General features: G+C 38.8%; 1 long non-coding RNA gene across 1 annotated transcript in view; it reads right to left on the reverse strand.

The window, feature by feature from the left end:
* LOC104006521 (uncharacterized) overlaps positions 1 to 26,598 on the reverse strand; it is a 124,703-nt gene that overhangs the window by 18,691 nt on the left and 79,414 nt on the right. The window contains exon 3 of the long non-coding RNA XR_008548069.2: positions 960 to 1,103. This is a non-coding gene — a long non-coding RNA (uncharacterized LOC104006521). The remainder of the gene's footprint in view (positions 1 to 959; positions 1,104 to 26,598) is intronic.

Consider the following 26,598-nt stretch of genomic DNA (forward strand, 5'->3'; position numbering starts at 1 on the left):
CAGATCTTTGCACGATGCTGATCTGCAAAATCGAATTGGTCACAGGGTGTCAAAGTAGAGGCAAATCCCATTTCCCCAGAGGGACAATGTATTCTGCAGAAACAGAACAGGTTTCCAGAGATTTACATTGTTCTACACATCATGTCCAAGTATACTTTCCTCTATAATTTATCCCATTAGTACCACAATGGATTTTTTAAAAAGTTTTTTTCTTTTTATAGAGAAAGGGTCTCACTATGTTGCCAAGGCTTGTCTTGAACTCCTGAGCTCAAATGATCTTCCTGCCTTGGCTTCCGAAAGTGCTGGGATTCCAGGCACAGGCCACTGTGCCTGGCCCTGGACCATGGATTTTTAACCTAGAGAGAAAACTGTCTTCCAGAACTTTTAAGTGATTTGTTCAATTAATAATCTGTCTCTTTTCATAGTAATGATTGCCTTTTAGAGTGAGAATTCAGCCTGTAACACCTAGTGTGGGGGGGGCAGTGTAGGGGGCATTTGTTTATATTGTGTAAGAGCAGCATTCCTTGCTTTAACTGTTTCAGAAACACCCAAAATCCATCTCTATAAGATTTTCTAGTCTCTCAACTTTTGCTAGCAGGTACCCAACCCACTGTCTTTGCAGCCTTCATTTAAAAAACAAAATCTGGGCCAGGTGAGGTGGCTCAGGCCTGTAATCCCAGCACTTTGGGAGGCCAAGGTGGGCAGATCACAAGGTCAGGAGTTCGAAACCAGGCTGACCAACATGGTGAACCCTTGTCTCTACTAAAAATACAAAAATTAGCTGGGCGTGGTGGCAGGCACCTGTAGTCCCAGCTACTCAGGAGGCTGAAGCAGAAGAATCGCTTGAACCCGGGAGGAGGTTGCAGTGAGCCAAGATTGCACCACTGCACTCCAGCCAGGGTGACAGAGCAAGACTCCATCTCAAAAAAAAATAAAAAATAAAAAAAATCTGGACCCACCTTTTGATCAGGCTTTAGCATTATGTCTTGATCTTTTTGAAGCATCAGAGTAGCACACTGTGGTAGTGATCATTTTTCCTCTGCTACTATGTCAGGAGCTCCACATTTTCTCTCATCTATTCTCACTCAAGGACAAACTGATTCCTATACCAAAAAAAAAAAAATGCATGAGTTTTTGTATTTATTCCATGTAAATGATGACTTCATTTTTTGAAATAAAGTTACTTTGATGAACTATTAAACTGTTTTCTCCTTCTCTTCCACAACTTCATTACTGCCTTATTCCAACCTCCTGTTCACTCTCTCATGAGGTCTTCCACCTCATCCCTCGGTGGCCACCATCCTGAAATACCCACCTACTTGTGGATCACCAATCAAAGAGCCTAGCTTCAGAGTTCGTTGACCTCCTCAGTGCCAGTGATTTCCATCTACAATTCCACAAAAGTAGTTCACATGGGTCATACTCTGGATCATGCCATTTAAAGCTTTTTTTCCAACTGATATCTTTACCATTAATAGCGTACCTTCTGTCAGCAACCTCTTATTCTTCTAGCTCAGCCTTTCATTCACAATATATCTAATCTTACCCAGGTTCATTTATTTGAACCCCTCAATTTTTTTTCCAGTTTACCACCTTAGATGATGCTTTTGTTCTATCACTGTATTTGCTTACTTGTCTTCATGCCCTTCTATTTTACTGGACTCAAAACCACAGCCCAGATTCCATCCATCATATTTCTCATCTGCTCATACCCATGTTGAGTATAAATAGTGGAAATGATTGTACAATATAAGAGATTAGAAATGCTGGTGAGAGGGGCAGAGCAAGATGGCTGAATAGAAGGCCTCACTGATCCCCACCCTCACCCCCACAAGGACACAAATTTAACAACTATCTACACCAAAAAAACACCTTCATAAGAATCAAAAATCAGCTGTGCACTCACAGTATCTGGTTTTAGCTTTATATTGCTGAAAGAGGCATTGAAGAGGGTAGGAAAGACTGTCTTGAATTGCCAATTTTACTCCTCCCACATCTGTTGGCAGTGGCCATGTGACATGGAGAGAGGATCTGTGGGCTTGGGAGAGGCAGAGAGTAGCAATTGTGAGACATTGCATTGAACTTAGTGCTGCCCTGTCACAGCAGAAAGCAAAACTGGGCTAACTCAGCTTATGTCCATCCATGGAGGCGGTATTTAAACCAGCCTAGCTAGAGGAGAATCACCCATCCCAGAGATCAGAACTTGAGTTCTAGCAAGCCTCACCACCATGAGCTAAAGTGCTCTTGGGCTCTAAACAAACTTGAAAGGAAGTCTAGGCCACAAATACTGCAACCCCTACATGAGTCCCAGTGCTGAACTGAGCTCAGAGACAGTGGGCTTGGGGGGTATCCGACTTACTGAGACACCAGCCAGGGTGGCTAAGAGCATGCTTACACCAACCCTCTTTTAACCCCAGGTTGCACAGCTTGCAGCTCCAGAAGACATCCCGTCCTTCTGCTTGAGTAGAGGAGAGAGAATAGTACAGAGGACTTTGTTTTGCATCTTGGATACTAGCTCAGCCACAGTAGGATAGGGCACCAGTCAGAGTCGTGAGGTCCCCTTTCCAGGCCCTAGTTCCTGGACAACATTTCTAGACACACTCTGGGCTAGAAGGGAACCTGCTGCCTTGAAGGGAAGGATTTGTCTTGTCAGGACTCATCACTTGCTAACTAAAGAGCCCTTGGGCCCTGAAAAAACAGCAGCTATAACCAGGTAGTATATTGTAGGCCTTGGGTGAGACTCTGAGACTTTCTGGTTTCAGGTGAGACTGAATACATTCCCAGCTATGGTGGCTACAGGGAGAGACTCCTTGTGCTTGAGAGAAGTGGAGGAAAAAGTAAAGGAGAGTTTGTCTTTCACCTTAGGTACCAATTCGGCACAGTGAGGTAGAGCACCAAGTGGGATCTTAGGGTCCTCAGTTCCAGGCTTTGGCACTTGGACAGCATTTCCAAACCTTCCCTGGGCCAGAGAAGAGCCCACTACCCTGAAGGTTGAGTCTTAGGCTAGGCAACATTCACCACAAACTAACTGAAGAGCCCTTGGAACTTAAGGGAACATCGATGGTAACCTGGTAGTACTCCCTGACGGCTTGTGGTGGTGGTGGTGGTCATGGGGTGAGGCATCTCTACCTGTGGAAAGGGAAGGGAATAGTGGGAAGGACTGCATATCTTGGTTTGAGTACCAGCTCAGCTGCAGTACAATAGAATACCAAAGAGACTTCTAAGGTTTTTGACTCTAGTCCCTAGCTCCCAGACAGCACCTCTGGACCATGTGGAGCATGAGGGAAATTGCCCGACTGAAGGGAAGGACATAAGCCAGGCTGGCTTCACCCCCTGCTGATTGTAGAGACACAGGGCCTTGAGCAAACATATGTGGTAGCCAGGTAGTGGTTACAGTGGGCCCTGGGCGATATCTAGTGCTGTTCTTGCTTCAGTCTGACCCAGTACAGACTCAGGGGTGGTGTCCACAGGGGCTCTCCAACCCCAGCTCCAGGAGGCTCAAAACAGAGAGTGAGAGAGACTTCATTTGTTTGGGAGAAAGTAAGAGAAGAGAACAAGAGTCTCTGTCCCATAATCCAGATAATTTTTCTGGATCTTATCCCAGACTATGAAGGTGGTACCTTTGAGTCTGCAAGAACCACAATATTACTGGGATCGGGGTGCCCCCTAAAGCAGGCTTAGCTCACAACACTCAAGACTATTTGAATACTTGGAAAAGCCTTCCCAAGAAGGACAAGTACAAACAAGTCCAGACTGCAAAGACCACAGTAAATATCTAACTCTTCAATGCCTAGACACCGAAGGACATCCATAAGCATCAAGACCATACAGGAAAACATGACCTCACCAGATTAACTAAATAAGGCACCAGAGACCAGGCCTAGAGAAAGAGAAATATGTGACCTTTCTGACAGGGAATTCAAAATAGCTGTTTTGGGGAAGCACAAAGAATAAAGAAACTAGCAGAAATTCTGGAGGTGAAAAACACAATTGGCATACTGAAGAACACATCAGTCTTCCAACAGCCAAATTAATCAAGCAGAATAAAGAATTGGTGAACTTGAAGACAGGCTATTTGAAAATACACAGTCAGAGGAGACAAAACAAAAAAAGAATAAAAACAATGAAGCATGCCTACAGGACCTAGAAAATAGTCTCAAGAGAGCAAATCTAAATTATCGGTCTTAAAGAGGAGGTGGGATAGAAAGTTTATTCAAAGGGATAACAATGGAGAACTTCCCAAACCTAGAGAAAGATATCAATATCCAAGTACAAAAAGGTTATAGAATGCCAAGCACATTTAACCCAAAGAAGACTACCTCAAGGCATTTAATAACCAAACTCCCAAAGATCAAGAGTAAAAAAGGACCCTAAAAGCATCAAGAGAAAAGAAACAAATAACATACAATGGAGCTCCAATACATCTGGCAGCAGACTTTTCAGTAGAAACCTTACAGGCCCAGAGAGAGTAGCATGACATACTTGAAATGCTGAAGGCAAATAACTTTTACCCTACAATAGTATATTGGGTGAAAATATCCTTCAAATATGAAGGAGAAATAAAGACTTTCCCAGACAAACAAAGCTGAGGATTTCTTCAATATCAGACCTGTCCTACAAGAAATGCCAAAGAGAATATTTCAATCTGAAAGAAAAAGACGTTAATGAACAATAAAAAATCATCTGAAGGCACAAAACTCACTGGTAATAGTAAGTACACAAAGAAATCACAGAGTATTATAACACTGTAACTGTGGTGTGTAAACTACAATGATCTTAAGTAGAAAGAGAACCAATCTTTTTGATGAACCAATCAAAAATAATAACTACAGTAGCTTTTCAAGAATACACAGTACAATAAGATATAAATAGAGACAATAAAGTTAAAATGGATGAAGCTAAGGTGTATAGTATTTATTAGTTTTCCTTTTGCTTGCTTATTTGTTTGTTTATGCAAACAGGATTACATTTTTATCATTTTAAAATAATAGATTATAAGGTAATCTTTGCAGGCCTCATGGTAACTTCAAATTAAAAAACATACAACAGATAAACCAAAAAATAACAAGCAAGAAATTAAATCATACCACCAGAAAAAAATTAGCTTCACTAAAAGCAAGACAGGAAGGAAAGAAAGAAGAGAAGATCACTCACTCTCTCTCTCTCTCTCTCACACACACACACACACACACACACAAGCAGAAAACAAATAACAAAATGGCAGGAGTAAAGTCCTTACTTGTCACTAATAACATTGAATATAAATGGACTAAACTCTGCAATCAAAAGACATAGACTGGCTGAAGGGATAAAAAAAAAAAAATACCCAGTGATATGTTGCCTACAAGAAACACATTTTGCCAGGCTGGGTGCAGTGGCTCACACCTGTAATCCCAGCAGTTTGGGAGGCTGAGGTGGGCAGATCACAAGGTCAGGAGTTCGAGACCAGCCTGGCCAACATAGTGAAACCCCATTTCTAATAAAATTACAAAAATTAGCCAGGTGTGGTGACACATACCTATAGCCCCAGCTACTCGAGAGGCTGAGGCAGGAGAATCACTTGAACCCAGGAGGCAGAGGTTGCAGTGAGCTGAGATTATGCCACTGCACTCCAGCCTGGGTGACAGAGTGAGAGTCTGTCTCAAAAAAAAAAAAAAAAGAAACACATTTCACCTATAAAGGCACACATAAACAGAAAATAAAGAGATGGAAAAGATATTCTATACCAATGAAACCAAAGCAGAGCAAGAGTATCTGTATTTATATCAGACAAAATAGATTTGAAGACAAAAACTATAGGAATAGACAAAGAAGTTCTCTATATAATGATAAAGGAATTAATTCACCAAAAGGATTTGACCATTGTAAATATATATGCACCAAACACTGGAGCACCCAGATATATAAAGTAAATATTATTAGAGTTAAAAAAGAGATAGACCCAAATACAATAACAGCTGGAGATTTTAACACCCCACTTGCAGAATTGGATAGACCTTCCAGACCAAAAATCAACAAAGAAGCATCAAACCTAATCTGCACTATAAACCAAAAGGACCTAATAAATATTTACAGAACATTTTACCCAACAGCTCCAGAATAAATTTTTTCCTCAGTACATGAACCATTCTCAAGGATAGACTATACGTTAGATCATAAAACATTCAAAAGATTTGAAATAATATCACACATCTTCTCTGACCACAATGGAATAAAACTAGAAATCAATAGCAAGAGAAATTTTGGAAATTATACAAACACATGGAAATCAAACAATATGTTCCTGAATGACCAGTTGGTCAATAAAGAAATTAAGAAAGTATTTGAAAAATTTCTTGAAACAAATAATAATGGAAACACATATACCAAAACCTGAGGGATACAGTGAAAGCAGTACTAAAAAGAACTTTAAAGCTATAAGTGCCTTCATCAAAAAGCAAAAAATTCAAATAAACAACCTAATAATGCATCTTAAAAAACTAGAAAAGTGAGAGCAAACCAAACCCAAAATTAGTAGAAGAAGGAAGTAATAAAGATCAGAGCAGAAATAAATGAATTTGAAATGAAGAAAACAATACAAAAGGCCAATGAAAGAAAAAGCTGGTCTTTTAAAGATAAGCAAAACTGGCAAATCTTTAGCCAGACTAAGAAAAAAGGGAGAAGAACCAAATAAATAAAATCAGAGATGAAAAAGGAAGTATTACAACTCACACCACATAAATTCAGTAAAGTTGCAGGATAGAGAATGAAAATACAAAAATCAGTTGCATTTCTATATGCCAACAGTGAACAATCTGAAAAGAAATCAAGAAAGTAATTCCATTTGCAATAGCGACAAATAAAATAGAATACCTAGGAATTAACTTAATCAAAAAAGCAAAAGATCTCTACAATGAAAACTATAACACATTGATGTAAGAAATTGAAAAAGATGCAAAAAAATGGAAAGACATTTTTATGTTCATGGATTAGAAGAATCAATATTGTTAAAATGTCCATACTTCTCAAAGCAATCTACAGATTTAATGCAATCCTTATGAAAATACCAATGACATTCTTCACAGAAATAGAAAAAAATCCCAAAATTTATATCAAACTAAAAAGACCCAGAATATCCAAAAGCATCTTAAGCAAAAATAACAAAATTGGAGGAATCACATTACCTGACTTTAAATTATACTACGGAGCTATAATAACCAAAACAGAATGGTACTGGCATTAAAACAGACATATAGATTAGTGGAACAGAATAAAGAACCTAGAGATAAATCCATATGTCTACAGTGAACTCATTTTTGACAAAGATGAAAAGAACATACATTGAGGAAAGGACAGTTTCTTCAATAAATGGTGCTAAGAAAAATGAGTATCCATATGCAGAAGAATTAAACTAGATTCCTACCTCTTGCCATATATAAAAATCAAATCAAAATGGATTAAAGACTTAAATATAAGACATTAAACTATGAAACTACTACAACAAAACTCTCCAGAACATTGGGAGAACTCTCCAGAACATTGATCTGGGCAAACCTTTCTCAAGTAATATCCCACAAGCACAGGCACCCAAAGCAAAAATGGACAAATGGGATCACATTAAGTTAGCACATCAAAGGGCACAATCAACCAAGTGAAGAGACAATCACTGATTGGCTGATATCCAAAAGACAGGCAATAACAAATCCTGGCAAGGATGTGGACAAAAGGAAACCCTTGTACACTGTTGATGGGAATGTAAATTAGTACAACCACTATGGAGTTTCCTCAAAAAACTAAAAATAGAGCTACCATATGATCCAGCAATCCCACTGCTCGGTATCTACCCAAAAGAAAGGAAATCAGCATATTGAAGAGATATCTGCACTCCTGTGTTTGCTGCAGCATTATTTACAATGGTTAAGATTTGGAAGCAGCTAAAGTGTTCATCAACAGATGAATAGATAAAGAAAAATGTGATACTTATACACAGTGAAGTACTACTACAGCCACAAAAAAGAATGAGATCCTGTTATTTGCAACAATATGGATGAAACTGGAAGTCATTATGCTAAGTGAAATAAACCAGGCACAGAAAGAAAAACATCACATGTTCTCACTTATTTTTACAAGCTAAAAATCAAAACAACTGAACTCATGGAGATAGGGAGTAGAAGGATGGTTACAAGAGGCTGGGAAGGGTAGTGGAGGGGATGTGGGGATAGCTAATGGGTACAAAAAACAGAAAGGACGAATAAAACCTAGTATTTGCTAGCACAACAGCGTGAGTATAGTCAACAATAATTTAATTGTACATTTTAAAGCAACTAAAAGAGTATAATTGGATTGTTTGTAACACGAATAAATGTTTGACATGATGGATACCCCTGTTTTATGTGATGTGATTATTATGCATTGCATACCTATATCAAAGCATCTCATGTACCCCATAAATATATACACCTATTATGTATCCAAAAATAAAAATATATACAAATAAAATTAAAAATTAAAAACAAAAACATGACAAAACTTCCAAATAAAGACTCCAAACATTTCTAATATTAAGGATTAAAATAAATGTGAGCTATACATACATTAAAGAAAGATGAATAAAAACAAGTATGATAATTATTTTTAAAAAAACTACAATGAGATATAATCTTACCCTGGTTTAAATGGCTTTTATCCAAAAGACAGGCAATAATGGATGCTGGTGAGGATGTGGAGAAACGGGAACCCTTGTACATTGTTGGTGGAAATGTAAATTAGTGCAACCACTATGGAGAAAGAACAGTTTGGAGGTTCCTCAGGAAACTAAAAATAGAGCTACCTTACGATCCAGCAATCCCACTCCTAGGTATATACCCAGAAGAAAAGAAATCAGGATATCAAAGAGATATCTGCACTCCCATGTTTATTGCAGCACTATTCACAATAGCCAAGATTTGGAAGCAACTTAAGTGTCCATCAACAGACAAATGGATAAAGACAATGTGGTCCATATACACAATGAAGTACTACAAAGCCATAAAAAGAATGAGATCCTGCCATTTAAAACAACATGGATGGAACTTGATTGAGGTTATTATGTCAAGTGAAATAAGACAAACCCAGAAAAACAGACTTCACATGTTCTCACTTATTTGTGGGAGCTAAAAACTAAAATAATTGAACTCATGAAGACAGAGTAGAAGGATGGTTACCAGAGGGTGTGAAGAGTAGTGAAAATTGGTGGGGTGTGGGCACTGAAACGGTTAATGGGTATGAAAAGTTAGAAAGAATGACTAAGACCCAGTATTTGCTAGTACAACAGGGTGACTATAGTCAAAAATAATTTAAGTGTACATTTTAAAATAACTAAAAGTGTATAATTGGATTGTTTGTAACACAAAGGATAAATGCTTGAGGTGATGGATACCCCTTCTGCCCTGATGTGATTTTTATGCATTGCATGCCTACATCAAAATATCTTATGTAATCTGTAAATATATATGTGTACTATGTACCCAGAACAATTTTTTACATCAGAAAACAATGCCAAAGAAAGGAATACTGGCAACTAATGATCTCAAGCCACAATGCTAAACCCTCTCCTAACTCTGTCCTCAGTCAGCAGATGAGTTTTGGCCTGACTTCACTGAGAAAATCCAAGTCATTGCAGGAGCAAACCCTTAACTGACTCACCTAGCCATATATAAATACATCTCATTTGCAGCTCACCCTCCTTATCTTCTTTTAAGCTTTCTCACTAAAAGAGCTGTCATTCCTTCAGAAAAAGAGTAATTTCTCCACTTTAGTTTTGATCCTGTCCCCCTACCCCATCTGAGGTAGCTTTATTGATCATTCTCTCTTTTGCTCATGACTTGCCTGTTCCACTAACTCATTCTTCCACAGTAAATATTTAGTAAACAATTTTTGTTCCACACCACATTTTCTCCACCTTTTTTTCTGGGAAAATCTCTGCATTTCTTAGAAAATGCCACCTGTAATGACCAAGTGGCTGTGTCCTCTGCCATGGTCTTATATAATCCTGTATGCTAGTCACAGTTAATTTTCCAGGGAAACATTCCAGGGAATAAAGTGAAGGTGAGACCCCCAAGGTCCTGAGTATTCATTCACAGGTGACATATCTTTGGAAAAATATCAAAGCTCTTCCCCTGAGAGAATCAGATGAGCTGGTTTGTTGTTCTAAACAGAGGAGAGAAGAAAACCAAAAACAGAGAAGAGAATCAAGAGGTAGAAACAAGATGAAGACCAGCTAGCACGAGGTGAATAGTGTGAGCCAAACTCCAAGGTTGTGGAGGAGGGGAGGAGGAGAAGAGGGCAAAGCAAGGAGAGAGATGAGTGAAGACTATTTTAAGCACAGAAACTTATTCCTTTATTTGAAAGTGTTTGTTTACTGTCATATCACTCCTCTGTCTTCCCATAAATCTTCATGAAACATTTTTCTGAGGGGATTTTGTTGTCGATGATTTTAAAAGAGGGCAGAGGCTCACTCACATCTGCATTTCTGTGGCACAGCACAGAGATTTCTCACACAAAAGAGAGAATCAAAAGAAAGAGCTCATGAGATTGTAAAGTGTGGCTCACCTGCATTCCACCCCCAGAAATTTATAGAAATTATGGGAAGAGCTTTGAACTCATGGAAGGCAAGTAATCAAGTCAATCTTACTGTTTTCTCTAAAAAGACAGAAAGAAGGCTCTGATGATGCTGTCATATGTCCCAGTACATAAATGGTAACTCACAGATAGTTCTAAAGCAGTGATTCTCAAAATAAAATTTGTCAAACATGAATGGGACTTGAGGCTCCTCTTCTTATAAGTCTTTGATTCTTATGGGGGCTAATGCATAATTATATAAACTTATATCACTGAGTAAATACTACGGATTCCTAAATTGGGTGGTCATAACATAAAATTCGCCAGTTGCCAGAGTTTACTGAAGACTCTATTACAAAGCATCTGGCTGCCACTGAATGCTATAAAATTCTCATTGTGCCTGTTGCCCAGAAACATTAGAATTTCCATAATTCTCAGACTGAACTATATTATCTGTCCCATCAATGTTAGCATGAGTGGGTCACAGTTTCAATTGCTGCTATTCCTGAACTAATAAATATAAATTCATAAGTTTTACTTTTGTGGGTCATTTTGTTTTTGTGTAATTGCTGCAATGTTACAATTTTGATTTTAATTTTGGCCCTCTCCAAGTCTTTGTTATCAAGTTCTTCTTTCCAGTGGGAGATGGGAACAGCTTGAATAAGTAGACTGTGGCACCTTTTGTCCTACATTGGCAGAAGTTCAAACAATTTAAAAGCTACCAAACTTAGTAGCTTTCAGTAACAGCTTTGTAAGCAGTTTTTCATTCTGTGCTTCAAACAGACTGATGCTGGAGAAAAGGAAAGTTGTGTTCAGTTTCACTTTGGAAAAGTTGGTAACCACAGTCTGATGCAGCCTTTCATTTGTTTCTCTAGGTTCAGTAGTAATGTCTCATCTTTATTCCTGATTTTAGTAAGTTTAGTCTTCTGTATTCTTTTTCTTGACCAGCTAAAGATTTGCCAATTTTTGTTAATCTTTTCAAGTACACAACTTTTGGTTTTGTTATTACCTTTCTCCTGCTTGTTTTAGATTTAGCTGCCCTTGAGTGTTTTAAGGTGCTTCTAATGGTAAGGCTGTTGATATGAGCTCTTCTTTCTTTTTTAATATAGGCATTTATAAATTTGCCTTTATGCATTAGTTTCGTGGCATCCCATATGTTTTGATATGTTATGCCTTCATTTTTATTCATCTTAGAATATTTTTAATTTCTCTTTTGATTTCTTTTTTAATCCATTGGTATGTGGAACTGTCATTTAATTTCCACATATTTGTAAGTTTTCCAGTTTTTTTCTGTTATTGATTTCTAATTTTATTTTATTGTGATTGGAGAACATATTTTGTATTATTTCAATTCTTTTATATTTATGTTTTATGGCATAACATGTAGTTTGTACTAGAGAATGGTTCATAGGCACTTGAGAAGAATAGATATTCTGCTGGAGGAGCCAAGATGGCCGAATAGCAACAGCTCCGGTCTACAGATCCCAGCGTGAGTGACGCAGAAGACAGGTGATTTCTGCATTTCCATCTGAGGTACCGGGTTCATCTCACTAGGGAGTGCCAGACCCTGGGTGCAGGTCAGTAGGTGCAGCTCACTGTGCGCGAGCTGAAGCAGAGTGAGGCATTGCCTCACTCGGGAAGTGCAAGGGGTCAGGGAGTTCCCTTTCCTAGTCAAAGAAAGGGGTGACAGACGGCACCTGGAAAATCGGGTCACTCCCACTCAAAGACTGCACTTTTCCGACGGGCTTAAAAAATGGCGCACCAGGAGATTATATCCTGCACATGGCTCGGAAGGTCCTACGCCCACGGAGACTTGCTGATTGCTAGCACAGCAGTCTGAGATCAAACTGCAAGGCAGCAGCGAGGCTGGGGGAGGGACGCCGGCCATTGCCCAGGCTTCCTTAGGTAAACAAAGCAGCTGGAAAGCTCCAACTGGGTGGAGCCCACCACAACTCAAGGAGGCCTGCCTGCCTCTGTAGGCTCTACCTCTGGGGGCAGGGCACAGACAAACGAAAAGACAGCAGTAACCTCTGCAGACTTAAATGTCCCTGTCTGACAGCTTTGAAGAGAGCAGTGGTTCTCCCAGCACGCAGCTGGAGATCTGAGAACAGGCAGACTGCCTCCTCAAGTGGGTCCCTGACCCCGACCCCTGAGCAGCCTAACTGGGAGGCACCCCCAAGTAGGGGCAGACTGACACCTCACACGGCCGGGTACTCCTCTGAGACAAAACTTCCAGAGGAATGATCAGACAGCAGCATTCGCGGTTCACCAAAAACCACCGTTCTGCAGACACCGCTGCTGATACCCAGGCAAACAGGGTCTGGAGTGGACCTCTAGCAAACTCCAACAGACCTGCAGCTGAGGGTCCTGTCTGTTGGAAGGAAAACTAACAAACAGAAAGGACATCCACACCAAAAACCCATCTGTACATCACCATCATCAAAGACCAAAAGTAAATAAAACCACAAAGATGGGGAAAAAACAGAGCAGAAAAACTGGAAACTCTAAAAAGCAGAGCACCTTTCCTCCTCCAAAGGATTGCAGTTCCTCACCAGCAATGGAAGAAAGCTGGATGGGGAATGACTTTGATGAGTTGAGAGAAGAAGGCTTCAGACAATCAAACTACGAGCTACAGGAGGAAATTCAAACCAAAGGCAAAGAAGTTAAAAACTTTGAAAAAAATTTAGACGAATGTATAACTAGAATAGCCAACACAGAGAAGTGCTTAAAGCTGCTGATGGAGCTGAAAGCCAAGGCACGAGAACTACGTGAAGAATGCAGAAGCCTCAGGAGCTGATGCGATCAACTGGAAGAAAGGGTATCAGCGATGGAAGATGAAATGAATGAAATAAAGCGAGAAGGGAAGTTTAGAGAAAAAAGAATAAAAAGAAACAAAGCCTCCAAGAAATATGGGACTTTGTGAAAAGACCAAATCTACGTCTGATTAGTGTACCTGAAAGTGACGGGGAGAATGGAAACAAGTGGGAAAACACTCTGCAGGATATTATCCAGGAAAACTTCCCCAATCTAGCAAGGCAGGCCAACATTCAGATTCAGGAAATACAGAGAATGCCACAAAGATACTCCTTGAGAAGAGCAACTCCAAGACACAAAATTGTCACATTCACCAAGTTTAAATAAAGGAAAAAATGTTAAGGGCAGCCAGAGAGAAAGGTCGGGTTACCCACAAAGGGAAGCCCATCAGACTAACAGCGGATCTCTCGGCAGAAACTCTACAAGCCAGAAGAGAGTGGGGGCCAATATTCAACATTCTTAAAGAAAAGAATTTTCAACCCAGAATTTCATATCTACCCAAACTAAGCTTCATAAGTGAAGGAGAAATAAAATACTTTACAGAGAAGCAAATGCTGAGAGATTTTGTCACCACCAGGCCTGCCTTACAAGAGCTCCTGAAGGAAGCACTAAACATGGAAAGGAACAACCGGTACCAGCCGCTGCAAAATCATGCCAAAATGTAAAGACCATCGAGACTAGGAAGAAACTGCATCAACTAACGAGCAAAATAACCAGCTAACATCATAATGACAGGATCAAATTCATACATAACAATATTAACTTTAAATGTCAATGGACTAAATGCTCCAATTAAAAGACACAGACTGGCAAATTGGATAAAGAGTCAAGACCCATCAGTGTGTTATATTCAGGAAACCCATCTCACATGCAGAGACACACATAGGCTCAAAATAAAAGGATGGAGGAAGATCTACCAAGCAAATGGAAAACAAAAAAAGGCAGGGGTTGCAATCCTAGTCTCTGATAAAACAGACTTTAAACCAACAAAGATCAAAAGAGACAAAGAAGGCCATTACATCATGGTAAAGGGATCAATTCAACAAGAAGAGCTAACTATCCTAAATATATATGCACCCAATACAGGAGCACCCAGATTCATAAAGCAAGTCCTGAGTGACCTACAAAGAGACTTAGACTCCCACACATTAATAATGGGAGACTTTAACACCCCACTGTCAACATTAGACAGATCAACGAGACAGAAAGTCAACAAGGATACACAGGAATTGAACTCGGCTCTACACCAAGCGGACCTAATAGACATCTACAGAACTCTCCACCCCAAATCAACAGAATATACATTTTTTTCAGCACCACACCACATGTATTCCAAAATTGACCACATACTTGGAAGTAAAGCTCTCCTCAGCAAATGTAAAAGAACAGAAATTATAACAAACTATCTCTCAGACCACAGTGCAATCAAACTAGAACTCAGGATTAAGAAACTCACTCAAAACCGCTCAACTACATGGAAACTGAACAACCTGCTCCTGAATGACTACTGGGTACATAACGAAATGAAGGCAGAAATGAAGATCTTCTTTGAAACCAACGAGAACAAAGACACAACATACCAGAATCTCTGGGACACATTCAAAGCAGTGTGTAGAGGAAAATTTACAGCACTAAATGCCCACAAGAGAAAGCAGGAAAGATCCAAAATTGACACCCTAACATCACAATTAAAAGAACTAGAAAAGCTAGCAGAAGGCAAGAAATAACTAAAATCAGAGCAGAACTGAAGGAAACAGAGACACAAAAAACCCTTCAAAAAATTAATGAATCCAGGAGCTGGTTTTTTGAAAGGATCAACAAAATTGATAGACCGCTAGCAAGACTAATAAAGAAAAAAAGAGAGAAGAATCAAATAGACGCAATAAAAAATTGATAAAGGGGATATCACCACCAATCCCACAGAAATACAAACTACCATCAGAGAATACTACAAACACCTCTATGCAAATAAACTAGAAAATCTAGAAGAAATGGATAAATTCCTCGACACATACATCCTCCCAAGACTAAACCAGGAAGAAGTTGAATCTCTGAATAGACCAATAACAGGAGCTGAAATTGTGGCAATAATCAATAGCTTACCAACCAAAAAGAGTCCAGGACCAGATGGATTCACAGCCGAATTCTACCAGAGGTAAAAGGAGAACTGGTACCATTCCTTCTGAAACTATTCCAATCAATAGAAAAAGAGGGAATCCTCCCTAACTCATTTTATGAGGCCAGCATCATCCTGATACCAAAGCCGGGCAGAGACACAACCAAACAAGAGAATTTTAGACCAATATCCTTGATGAACATTGATGCAAAAATCCTCAATAAAATACTAGCAAACCGAATCCAGCAGCACATCGAAAAGCTTATCCACCATGATCAAGTGGGCTTCATCCCTGGGATGCAAGGCTGGTTCAATATATGCAAATCAATAAATGTAATCCAGCATATAAACAGAACCAAAGACAAAAACCACATGATTATCTCAATAGATGCAGAAAAGGCCTTTGACAAAATTCAACAACCCTTCATGCTAAAAACTCTCAATAAATTAGGTATTGATGGGACATACCTCAAAATAATAACAGCTATCTATGACAAACCCACAGCCAATATCATACTGAATGGACGAAAACTGGAAGTATTCCCTTTGAAAACTGCCACAAGACAGGGATGCCCTCTCTCACCACTCCTATTCAACATAGTGTTGGAAGTTCTGGCCAGGGCAATTAGGCAGGAGAAGGAAATAAAGAGTATTCAATTAGGAAAAGAGGAAGTCAAATTATCCCTGTTTGCAGATGACATGATTGTATATCTAGAAAACCCCATTGTCTCAGCCCAAAATCTCCTTAAGCTGATAAGCAACTTCAGCAAAGTCTCAGGATACAAAATCAATGTACAAAAATCACAAGCATTCTTATACACCACTAACAGACAAACAGAGAGCCAAATCATGAGTGAACTCCCATTCACAATTGCTTCAAAGAGAATAAAATACCTAGGAATCCAGCTTACAAGGGACGTGAAGGACCACTTCAAGGAGAACTACAAACAACTGCTCGATGAAATTAAAGAGGATACAAACAAATGGAAGAACATTCCATGCTCATGGGTAGGAAGAATCAATATCGTGAAAATGGCCATACTGCCCAAGGTAATTTATAGATTCAATGCCATCCCCATAAAGCTACCAATGACTTTCTTCACAGAATTGGAAAAAACTACTTTAAAGTTCATATGGAACCAAAAAAGAGCCCGCATCACCAAGTCAATCTTAAACCAAAAGAACAAAGCTGGAGGCATCACGCTACCTGACTTCAAACTATACTACAAGGCTACAGTAACCAAAACAGCATGGTACTGGTACCAAAACAGAGATATAGATCAATGGAACAGAACAGAGCCCTCAGAAATAACGCCGCATATCTACAACTATCTGATCTTTGACAAACCTGAGAAAAACAAGCAATGGGGAAAGGATTCCCTATTTAATAAATGGTGCTGGGAAAACTGGCTAGCCATATGTAGAAAGCTGAAACTGGATCCCTTCCTTACACCTTATACAAAAATCAATTCAAGTTGGATTAAAGAATTAAATGTTAGACCTAAAACCATAAAAACCCTAGAAGAAAACCTAGGCATTACCATTCAGGACATAGGCATGGGCAAGGACTTCATGTCTAAAACACCAAAAGCAATGGCAACAAAAGCCAAAATTGACAAATGGGATCTAATTAAACTAAAGAGCTTCTGCACAGCAAAAGAAACTACCATCAGAGTGAACAGGCAACCCACAAAATGGGAGAAAATTTTTGCAACCTACTCATCTGACAAAGGGCTAATATCCAGAATCTACAATGAACTCAAACAAATTTACAAGAAAAAAACAAACACCCCCATCAAAAAGTGGGCGAAGGACATGAACAGACACTTCTCAAAAGAAGACATTTATGCAGCCAAAAACACATGAAAAAATGCTCACCATCACTGGCCATCAGAGAAATGCAAATCAAAACCACAATGAGATACCATCTCACACCAGTTAGAATGGCAATCATTAAAAAGTCAGGAAACAACAGGTGCTGGAGAGGATGTGGAGAAATAGGAAGACTTTTACACTGTTGGTGGGACTGTAAACTAGTTCAACCATTGTGGAAGTCAGTGTGGCAATTCCTCAGGGATCTAGAACTAGAAATACCATTTGACCCAGCCATCCCATTACTGGGTACATACCCAAAGGACTATAAATCATGCTGCTATAAAGACACACGCACACGTATGTTTATTGTGGCACTATTCACAATAGCAAAGACTTGGAACCAACCCAAATGTCCAACAATGACAGACTGGATTAAGAAAATGTGGCACATATACACCATGGAATACTCTGCAGCCATAAAAAATGATGAGTTCATGTCCTTTGTAGGGACATGGATGAAACTGGAAATCATCATTCTCAGTAAACTATCGCAAGAATAAAAAACCAAACACTGCATATTCTCACTCATAGGTGGGAATTGAACAGTGAGAACACATGGACACAGGAAGGGGAACATCACACTCTGGGGACTGTTGTGGGGTAGGGGGAGGGGGTAGGGATAGCACTGGGAGATATACCTAATGCTAGATGACGAGTTAGTGGGTGCAGTGCACCAGCATGTCACATGTATACATATGTAACTAACCTGCACATTGTGCACATGTACCCTAAAACTTAAAGTATAAAAAAAAAAAGAATAGATATTCTGCTGCTGTGAGGTGTTCAATAGAGTATCTGTTAGGCCTAGTGGATTTACAGTATTGTGGAAGTCTTCTTGAACTAGTCTGCTGAGATGTTCTATCCATTATTTTTTTCAGAGATAAATGACTTTATTATTCACAGTGCAACAAGCAGCATAAGCATCAGCACATTTACTTTGGTTTTCTGAGTCTCATTTCCCACAGAACAATGCGAAGCAGGTCAGTCCATACTTGCAGGAATAATAGGGTGTGTTATAGGAGAGAAACCCCAAGCTTAGGGAAGCTGGATCTTTTATAACAGGCAGTGAGCCTACCTGAACTTTGCTCCAGAAGGAAACACTATGTTGCTTGTTAGCGAGTAAATAAATTTGCCTTTTGATCCCAGAAAACCATAACTTCTACTTCCCAAGATTATTTTCTATACAAATGTTAAAAAATATATGGTTCTGAACAAAGAAAATTAGAGCCTCTGCAAGACAGGTAGAAGTGTGAGAGACTCATGAAGAACTGTCTCTCAACAATTACCTAAATCTTTCTCATCATTAAAAAAGAAAACACTCCCTGACTCTCTTTCCCCTCCAGTTACTCCTTTGTCTTAATCAGTTTTGGCTGCTATAACAAAAATAACACAGACTGAGTGTCTTAAACAACAGAAATCTATTTCTCACAATTTTTGAGGCTGAAAAGTCCAAGATCAAGGTGCTGGCCAATTCAGTTCTTGGTGAGAGCTCTCTTCCTGGTTTGCATATGGAGGATTTATTGCTGCAACCTCACATGGCAGAGAGAGGGATCCTGTCTCTCATGTCTCTTCTTACAATGTCATTACTCCCATTCATGAGGGTTTCAACCTCATGATCCAATTACCTCCTAAATGTCCACCTCCAAACACTGTCATTTTGGGGATGAGGGCTTCAACATATAAATTTTGGGAAGACACGAACATTAACTTCATAGCACATCACTATCCTCTTTTTTTTTACACAATAAAATATGTCTAAGTGTTTCTATTTTTTTAAATCACCCAATCCCTTTGCAAGCCACACATTTTGGATTTCACTGAGACTCCTGAATCCAAGGGATCCTTTGCATTCTTATTTAACTTGTTACTGTCATAAATTTTCACACTCATGACAACTTCCTCCTTCTTGAGACTCTCTATTTCCCCTAGTTTTTTCTAAAATGAAATGCTTGTATCTTCCTTCTTCCTGCTTCTTCCCTTCCTCTTCCTTTTATTGAAATATAATTCATATAACATGAAATTAATCATTTTAAAGTGTATAATTTAATAGTTTTTAATATATTCATTTTATTGTACAACCATTACCACATGTAATTTCAGCACATTTCCATCATCCCCAAAAGAAACCTCATACCCGTTAGCAGTCAGTCTTAATTTTCTCCTCCCATCATCTTTGGAAAATCCTCATCTAGTCTCTGTTACTATGAATTTGCCTATTTCAGATATTCCATATAAATTAAATTATATGGTATATGTGTATGGTCTTTTGTGACTAGCTTTTTTCACTTAGTATTATACTTTCTAGGTTCATCTGTGTTGTAGCATGTACTGGTAGACATTTCTTTTTAAAGTTGAATAATATTGCATTGTATGGATATGCTATGTTTTGTTTACCCATTCATCAGTTGATGGACACTTGGGTTGAATCTATTTTTTGGCTATCAGATAATGCTGCTATGACACTTGTGTGAATGTTTTCAGTTATTTTGGGTTATACTCATTATTGAAAATAGATTATTGAAGTCTCTATGAATTATTGTTTTCTATTTCTCCTTTAATTCTGTCAGTTTTTCTCCATGTATTTTGGTCTTTGTTGTTAGGTACTTATAAGTTTTAATTGTTATCTTCCTGCTGGGGTGACCATAAAATATCAATCTTTATCTTTAGTAACATTTTTTTACTGTCAATTTTGTTTGATATCACATAGCCGCTCCAGCTGTCTTTGGTTGCTATTTGCATGATACATCTTTTTCCATCTTTTTATTTTCAACCTATTTGTATGTTTGAATCTAAAGTATGTTTATTATAGAGAGGATATAGTTGGATCTTGTTTTTGATTGGATTGTTTAATTCATTCACATTTAGTGTTACTACTGATATAACTGGATTTACATCTGACATTCTACTTTTTGTTTTCTATATGCTTCATCTCCTTTCCCTCCCACTGATCTCCTTAACTGTTTTCTTTTAAGTGAATATTTTTAGTATAACATTTTAGTTCTTTAAAATAATTTTTTAATTTTTTTGCATTATTTTCATAGTAGCAGACTTACCATATGCATTTTATGCTTCAGAATCTACTTCTAGGTTTACGCCAACTTAATTTTATCTTCTTCCCCCTTTTTGTGTTATGATTGTTATATATATTACATACATATTATATAATGTATAAATGTAATATATATCTATTCCAAGTGTTATCTATCTGTCTATCTGTTTATCTACCTGTCATCTATTTATCTGTCTCAGCTTTCCACTCCCAGTGGATCTATGAACAATGCTGACTTGTCCTGGCATTGATGTGTGACAATGTGCACTCAACTGTAAACCTCAGGAAGACAGAGACCATGTCCATAGTGTTTCCTGCTATAGCCACTGAGTTACCACGCTTGATAAAGCTGAAGCAATAATGCATAGTGGTTAAAAGTGCCACCTACAGTCCAACAGACCTGGATTTACAGTGTCTCTGCTATCTACTAGTGTAGTGACATCCAGCATGTTACATAGCTTCTCTGTGCCTCATTTTCCTCATCTATCTGTGATATTGTAATGCTGTCATTCTTTTTTTTTTTTTTTTTTTTTTTTTTTTTTTTTTTTTTTTTTTTTTGAGACGGAGTCTCGCTCTGTCGCCTGGGCTGGAGTGCAGTGGCGCGATCTCGGCTCACTGCAAGCTCCGCCTCCCGGGTTCACGCCATTCTCCTGCCTCAGCCTCCCGAGTAGCGCCCGCTACCACGCCCGGCTAATTTTTTGTATTTTTTGTAGAGACGGGGTTTCACCGTGTTAGCCAGGATGGTCTCGATCTCCTGACCTCGTGATCCGCCCGCCTCGGCCTCCCAAAGTGCTGGGATTACAGGCGTGAGCCACCGCGCCCGGCCAATGCTGTCATTCTTATTACTTGTCTGACATATTGTTCGTGTTCAGAGCTGTTCCCTTTTATTTTATCTGTTGGAGAAGTTAACTGAAGCTTCAGCACAATCTGGCCCATTATTTTACTTTTATGCAACGAATGTTTGGGGTTTTGACCACTTTTTTCCTTCCCATTTGGTACCCATTTTTTAACATTAAAAACAAAATGAAACAGAATTAAAGTTTCAGAAAGAAACAAAATTCATGACGAGATCAGTTTTCAGTTGTTTAGTGGTCTTTTGGTCACAGCCAGAAATGCCCAAGCTAAGAGCCCACCTGTGATCACTGATAGCCCCCACCTCAGGCAGCTTGGCTTTCCTCAACCCCGAATCTGGCTCAGGGTCACTGTGTTCTCTAACCATAGAGGGATTTTGTTCCTTTGCTTCACCTGCAAGCAAGCTGATTTATAATTTGTCCCTTAGTATGGGGGGGTGGGGGGTGGGAAAGGGACGCACAAGAACTGACTAGATTATAGCTATTTTTGAGAGCATTTCTCTGTATGTTTAGTATTACATGCTAATGGAGAGAATGCTAAGATGAGAAGATGGCCAAATGTGAGATGCTGTTGTGGAAATCACTCAGAAAGAACCATAGTAATATTCAAAATGAAGATGTCTTCTTCCAGTCTTCTGGTGCCGTAACTAAACCAGCCCGATTTGGTAAGTAAAAATTGGGATCTTGTCATGTTAATTTGTATTTCCATGACTACTAATGAGGTGGAGTGGATTTTGATATATTTATTGGCCATCTTTTCTCTCCTATGAATTATCTGTTTATATTGTTTGATTCTTGCCCATTTTTTCTCTATTGAGTTTGTCGCTGTTGCATTTGTTTGATCACTACTTATGAATATATTCAGAATATTTCTTTTTCTGATCTATAAAATATAAATATTTTTCCCGTCCCTTAACTTTTAAACTTTTCTTGCATTTGAATTTTCCTGAGGATATTGTCAATATTAATTCTAAGTCTCATTTAATTTGCTTCATAACTATATAGAGTATAAGTAAATAGGGTAACTATATTCACTCTCCAGGGCAATTCTGACTTTTGAATTTGCCCTTGGCTGGTTTCAGATGTTTTATGACCCTCATTTGCATCTCTATTTGAGAACTCCCTTTTGTCTGTCTAGTTCCATAGATGTATTACTAGGCTTCATGCACTGACTGGGGAGGTGTTGACCATTGGCTGTCTTCCAGATGAGGGCGCTTCCCTGTCTTCCTGGATGTCACCAGCTTTCTGGTATTATCTGCCGCCCAAGAGTCGTCACTGTCTTCTCTCACCTAGGAACAGATACCTCTCTTGTTTGCTTCTGGTCCATGGGAATGGGGTGGAATGGAAAAAAGGAGCTGATCAGCATGGCTCCTCCTCCCACCATCCCTGAGCAATCACCCTTTCGGTTGCCTCAGGGTCCAGCTGCTCCACTGCCTGCCTCCTCTGAGACTGGGGCATCTCGGGAGCCCTGGCACCTTTTGCCACAACGTCAATGCAAAGGTTTGGGGTATGGCTCTTTCTGCCTTCTATCTTCCAGGACTTTTTCAGCCTCTGATTCACTACGGCAACTCTAACTCTTTTTGTTCCAACACAGGTATAGAGTTTTAAAAATTATTTTCTCTTGTCATGTCTAAAAATTTGAAATACAAGACAGAGACTCCTTTGCTTTACACATTTGCTTAACTATTTCCTTCCCTCGATCACCTGATATTTTTATTCTAATCTACTGATAACATCCTTTAGGCATTGGCTTAGGTGCTGAGATGGTCTGTGGCTCTCTGAAATTATAAAGAAATATTTTATATATCTGTAAGCACTTGCATTTTCCTAGAGCACAGGCTGGTAATTCTTGTTTTCAAAGAAAGCCATGAACCAAAGAGTCTAATGATTGCACAAAAACAAAAGACAGTAAGATAATGATTTCACAATTGTAAGTCTTGCCTGGAATTTTAGATTTCCTTTCAAATTCTATTTTAGGATCTGATTACTTTTGATCCAGGGAGTAAAAAGTGAGAATCTGCTACAGCCTCAGCTGATTTTCCACATACGTTTGGAACTGCTTTATGGGAATAATCTGTGTAATCACTTTTAGTCAAACCAGAAGAGAGAGGAAAGATAAGAAGTTAAGAATCCAGTCAAGGTAAGCCTGAGCCAGCAGCACCCTAGAATCCCACAGCGTGCACTCAGCCCCTACAGTGGCCAGCAGCCAGGTGCTAGTTGCTTTGCCTTCTCAACTCTTTGTTCCCTTGGCAATGACTTCTTAGAGAGGTCCCCCTGCAGAAGTGATTGCAATTGCAAATTAAGAAAATGGATGAGAGAAAATAATTATTTTCTTCCATTCTCCGAATAAGGCATGAGGTTAAGCATATGAGAGAACAAAATAAACCAATTCCAGCATGTAAATGATCAGCATCTATTTTAATAACTACACTTGGGATTCTGTAAATATAATGAATAGTAGTATATGGCTTTTGGAAACCATTTAATGGATCCTTATCAGCAGCCTACAAACAGGATCTGAATGGTCACAGCTTTGGATAATGGGACACAATTTAGGAATTGAGGGAAAAACCAACTTTGCTAATCTCTAGAACAATCAAGAAAATGTCTGGAATTTATAAATAACAGTGGAGGGAAAGCATGAACTGCCAGAAAGCTGCTATTCCTCTGCTTGGCTTTTAGCAGAGGCTGAGGAATTTGCTTGGGTTGTTTGGGAAATTCTTGTGATACTTATAATATAATCAGGCAGAAGTTTCCTTTTTTAAATATATTTCTGCTTGCCTGCCAAATGCTAATGATTGCTGGATGCCAATTGTCTACAGCAGTTGTTAAATGAGTTTCCCTTCACATCTCCTCTGGGGGTATTTATAAAAGGGTGAGGAATCTATCAAGAAGTATGCTGTAGAAAGCAACAAATCCCAATCTCCTTTCTACTCTGGAGGTACTGAGTTGAAAAGAGGCCAGGGATCTTCAGGCTTCACTTATTCCTGACATCACCCAGAACCTTGGCGAGGTTCCAAAGTCTTCAGTGTTGGAGGTTCCAACAACTCTGGGCTGGAGGTTGACTAGGTCCGGGAAAGCTTTTGCAGCCCGAAGACTTCTGCCTCTCTTACCTACTTCTCGGTGTTCTCCATCCCTAACCCCTGTCAACCACTAATCTGTTTTCCATTCCTAACACCCTGTCCCTTCAAAAATGTTATATAAATGGAATCATATAATACCTAACCTTTTAGACTGACTTTTTTCACTCAGCATAATTCCCTGGAGAGGCATCCAAGTTGTATCCCATTTCAACAGTATTCCATGGTGTGTATGCACCACAGCTTGTTTAGTGACTCACCTATCCAGTTCAGGTTGTGATGAATAAAGCTGCTGTGTGAACATAAGTTTCCATTCCTTTGGACTGAATGCCCAAGAGTGCAATTGCTGGGTGGTAAGCTTTAGTTTTATAGGAAATTGTCAAATTATTTTCCAGTGTGGTTGTACCATTCTACATTCCTACCAGCAGCAGTTGGATCTGGTTTTTCCATGACCTGGTCAGTGTTTTCACTGTGCTTTATTTTAGCCATTCTGATATGTGTGCCATGACATTTAACTGTGATTTTAATTTTTATTTTTCTTATGGTGAATGATATTGAACATCATGTATGCCTTTTGACCACTTTCTAGTTGGATTGGTTGTTATTAGTGCTGAGTTTTGAGATTTCTTTTTATGTTCTAGGTAACTAGTCCTTTGTTGAATTCATATAACTTTTAATATGTTGCTCAGGAAATACGTGATTACCTTTTCACTGTGAAAATAATATAATATTTAGCAACAAAATTTGAAAGTCTCCCTCACACCCTGCTATGTAATTTCACTCATGCCACTAAGGGTCACCTTTTTTCCTCAATTTTTAAAAATTATGTTAAAAATATACAACATAAGATTTACCATCTTACTCATTTTTAAGTGTAGTTCAGTGGCATTAAATACATTCATAATGTTGTATAACTATCAACACCATTCATCTCCAGAACTTTACCATCTTGTAAAACTGGAACTCTAGTAAATAACAACCCCCTTTTGCCCTCTCCTTTTATTCCCTAGCAATCATCATTTTACTGTTTCTCTTATGATTTTGATCACTCTAAGTTCTCTCATATAAGATACTGTGACCGGCTTGCTTCACTAAGCACAATGTCCTCAAAGTTCAACCATGTTATAGCATATGTCAAAATTTTCTTCCTTTTTAAGGTTAAACAGTATTCTATTCAATGCAGATACCACATTTTGTTTATCCATTCTTCTGTCCATGGACAGTTGGAACACTTCCATGTTTTCACTAGTGTATAATATTTAGTGGGCAGACACGGCAGTAGAATTTGTGGAGCACACAGCAATTCTATTTTTAATTTTTTAGGAACTGCTATACTGTTTTCCACAGTGGCTGTACCACTTTATATTGCCATCAATATAGTATTTTATATTGCCATCAATATAGTATTCCAATTCATCCACATTCTTACCAGCACTTGTTTTTGTTTTTATTTTTGAGACAGAGTGCTGCTCTGTCACCCAGGCTGGAGTGCAGTGGCACGATCCCAGCTCACTGCAACTTCCGCCTCTAGAGTTCAAGCAATTCTCCTGCCTCAGCCTCTTGAGTAGCTGGGATTGCAGGTGTGCACTACCATGCCCGGCTAATTTTTGTATTTCTAGTAGAGATGGGGTTTCCCCATGTTGGCCAGGCTGGTCTCAAACTCCTGACCTCAGGTGATCTGCCCGCCTCGGCCTCCCAAAGTGCTGGGATTACAAGCATGAGCCATCTCACCTGACCTAGTTTTCTGTTTTATGATCATAGCTATTCTGATTGGTATGAGGTGGTATCTCATTACAGTTTTGATTTTCATTTCCCTAGTGATAAGTAATATTGAACATCTTTTCATGTCCTTTTTGGCCATTTGTATCTTCTTTGGAGAAATGTCCATCCAAGTTCTTTGCTCATTTTTGAATCAGGTTGTTTGTTTTTCTGTTGATGAGTTTTAAGAGTTCTCTATATATTCTGGATATTAATCCCTATCAGATATATAATTTACAAATATTTTCTCTTACTCTGTAGCTTGCTCTTTTACTCTATTGACATTGTCTTTTAATGCACAATATTTAAAAATTTTTATTAAGTCCAGTTTGCCTACTTTTTTGTTTCCCGTGCCTTTGTTGTCATCCAAGAAAGTATTGCCAAATCCAATGTTCTGTAGCTTTTACCTTATGTTTTCTCCTAAGAATTTTATAGTCTTAGCTCCTAAATTTAGGTCTTTAATCTATTTTAAGTTAA

Source organism: Pan troglodytes, chromosome 4, assembly GCF_028858775.2.
Source record: "Pan troglodytes isolate AG18354 chromosome 4, NHGRI_mPanTro3-v2.0_pri, whole genome shotgun sequence".
In the NCBI taxonomy this organism is placed as follows: Eukaryota; Metazoa; Chordata; class Mammalia; order Primates; family Hominidae; genus Pan; species Pan troglodytes.